Source organism: Etheostoma cragini, chromosome 4 (assembly GCF_013103735.1).
Source record: "Etheostoma cragini isolate CJK2018 chromosome 4, CSU_Ecrag_1.0, whole genome shotgun sequence".
NCBI classification, from domain to species: Eukaryota; Metazoa; Chordata; class Actinopteri; order Perciformes; family Percidae; genus Etheostoma; species Etheostoma cragini.
In genome coordinates this window covers 4,357,812-4,360,558 of record NC_048410.1, presented here as the reverse complement: position 1 = coordinate 4,360,558, position 2,747 = coordinate 4,357,812, and the positions used below count along the sequence as shown (strand labels likewise).

General features: G+C 41.6%; 1 protein-coding gene and 1 long non-coding RNA gene across 3 annotated transcripts in view; one reads left to right on the top strand and one right to left on the bottom strand.

Annotated features, from left to right (window-relative positions):
- Nucleotides 1-2,747, top strand: part of LOC117942799 (contactin-4) — a 94,577-nt gene that overhangs the window by 1,042 nt on the left and 90,788 nt on the right. The window lies entirely within an intron of this gene.
- LOC117942860 overlaps nt 2,487-2,747 on the bottom strand; it is a 6,895-nt gene continuing 6,634 nt past the window's right edge. The window contains exon 3 of the long non-coding RNA XR_004656241.1: nt 2,487-2,500. This is a non-coding gene — a long non-coding RNA (uncharacterized LOC117942860). The remainder of the gene's footprint in view (nt 2,501-2,747) is intronic.

Here is a 2,747-nt window from a genome sequence, read left to right as displayed (position 1 = left end):
CCCCCCCCCCCACACACACACACACACACCCAAAATGATATCCAATGATCACACTCCTCTGTCACTTAGTCCAGTGAAATGATGATTAATATGCCACTTTGTGGCTTAATTTCTAAGCACTGGCTTAATAAACCTGCCACGTTCATGTAGCCCCGTCGATTACTCTCCGGAGGGTCATCTAGAGAATACATATGGGCTCCTTCACATCCTCATATCACCTCATATTGACAGTGGCAGGCAGATTTAAAAAAACCAAGACAATCTAGTGCATAACAACTCACAACAGTATCATTTTGTTCTTGTTCCTCCAGGAATGCAGTGTTGTCTGCGTAAAAAATACAGCTGACACACCAACATAGAGTTCAATCTGTCCGCTGCCGTTTACATCATCATTGCCTGCAAAATGAACACGTATGCAATGTTTTCCAGTTTTGTGTCTTCTAGGTATATCTCTTGGGGTGTTTCTGGAGGGACCTGAGCTAAATTAGGACTCGTTAAACCATTGTTTCATCCAACAGAGGTGAACACAAATGAAAAAACGTTCAAAAATGACACATTTGAAAGTGTGGGTGAACTATATTACTTGTTTTGGTTGACGTAAAGGCATCCCATACCTGTCAGTGTATTCCTCCACATTCCCGAATCTATACCTTGTTTTTTAGGGTTATCACTTCATGCTGCTGCCTGGGTTCTCTGGGTTTTTGTTCAGCAGCGGCACTTTGAACAGGTAGGTAGCGCGGGCTGAAGGCTAATCTTCACAGGGGTGATAGAGATAACAGTGATGTATGGAGCGGATAGGTTGGTTTAACACCCAGAGCTGACTGTTGTCTAGTGGGGTCAGGCCTGTGATACCGGAGTACTGCTTCAGCCAGCTCCTCTCATGCCTGGGATTTGGCAGTCTTAATAGCTGCAGGTGGATACAAGCAGAGGCAGCCCCTGTATTCACAGGCGGCCGATGCCTTGATGAATGCTGTGTTGCTGCTCAGGCATCTGTCAGTCGCTTCTGCTCTCCAAATAAAATACGTCCTTGGCCAGCAGCCAGACAGGCAGCCAGTGGATACTGTGACATGGGTTATGTTGCGTTTAAACTGATGGCTGTTTGTGTCCTAAAGGAGGAGCTACTCCTCGAAATTATCTTAGTTGCCCAACCACATCTCTGCTGTCGATTGGTGTGAAGTTATGACACGACCATGTTGTACAGTATATAAAACTACACGTGGACTGTTTGGTTAATATATGTGTATCTAATAGCTGTAACTATGCTATATGCTATCTTAACAATCAATTGTATTAACTATGTGCAATGTGATGTAAAATAATCAAACTGATCCACTTGCGTGCACATTTTCAAATCATGAATCAGATCAGATCATATTATATTGTTAATAATATGACATGAATGTCACAATTACACTAAAAGGCAAGTATTGATAATATTAAATTATCCATCCATTCTACACACCAAATTTGACAATCGATTTTATATCTTATGGATCAAATTATCTCCTGACGTCTAATAAAAAGCGATTAGAGTATTTAGCCTTGTGAGTGAGCTAATTTGTAATAATGAAAGAAATACCTACCTGCAGGTTTATTATGTCTCCTTGTTCCTGCTGTTTGCCAGCGTCCTCATACTGCAGCCAGGAGGAAGGACTGGACACAGAGATATCCATCAAACGTGACCAGATCACACCTAAGAGGCCCACAGGCTTGAGATTAAAAGTAATTTTTCTTTATTAGAAATAACCTTTTGGTCACGGTAGCTCGAGTTACTTAATGAAAGAATGCACACCAGAGACAGATGTTGTCATTCATTTGATTGTTGTCAGTTTCGGAAGAATCCAGAGAGGAAGTGGGATTATTATGGTGTGATTATTGATCGGCTGATGTCTGTCAGCGTGCAGTTCAATATCTTGGGATTACAAATGTCACCAGCAAAACATTAGGACGCTCTTCCACCAAAGTCGCCGGTGTGGAAGTGTTTTGGATTTCCGGTGAGTTCTGTTGACAACGTCTGCGTTGCGGTGGCAAACCGCCTTGCACCAGCCATTCCGTTGATTTCCCATTCCTTCCCAATCATCATCTTATCACGTGTAGGCGGCTTTAGGGTGAACTGTAACTTTCATAGGGACTACTTTACCTAAAAGCCGTTAAGCCTATCAACAGTGGGGAGTTATATTTAGACTGTTCTGTGCAACTGTTTTTCATCTGTTTCATTCTAGTGAAAAAAGATGAAAAAAAACAGTCCAAAACTCAAAGATATTCAATTTACAATTTTATTGAACAGAAAAAAGCAGCAAATTCTCGCATTTATGAAGCTGGAACAGCACAACATTTGACATTTTGCTTAAAATTACTAATTTTAGTTTCAGATTAAATAACTAACAGTCTGTTCATCCAAACAAAATATTTTTTTTTACAGTACAAGCTTTTCTTTTACTCAGCGTGTCAATTCATGTGTGAGGCTTCCAAGAGCTGCTGACCCTAAAACACATAGAGTCTGAAATTTAGTGGAGAGATATTCTGAGCCACAATGATCCAAATATTGCTTCAGACGCTTTTCTAGCCTGACGAGAATGTTATTCTGCAGAAAAAAACACAACTGAGAAGACCACTCTATATTATCCCAGGCCAATATTGCAGTTAGGGATTTATCAACATAGTAACGGAGATAAAGGCAGCGAAAGTAGCGAGGCGATGTTCAGAGGGAGGCTGAAGGTGCAGTGGGGGGGGGGGGGGGGGGGGGG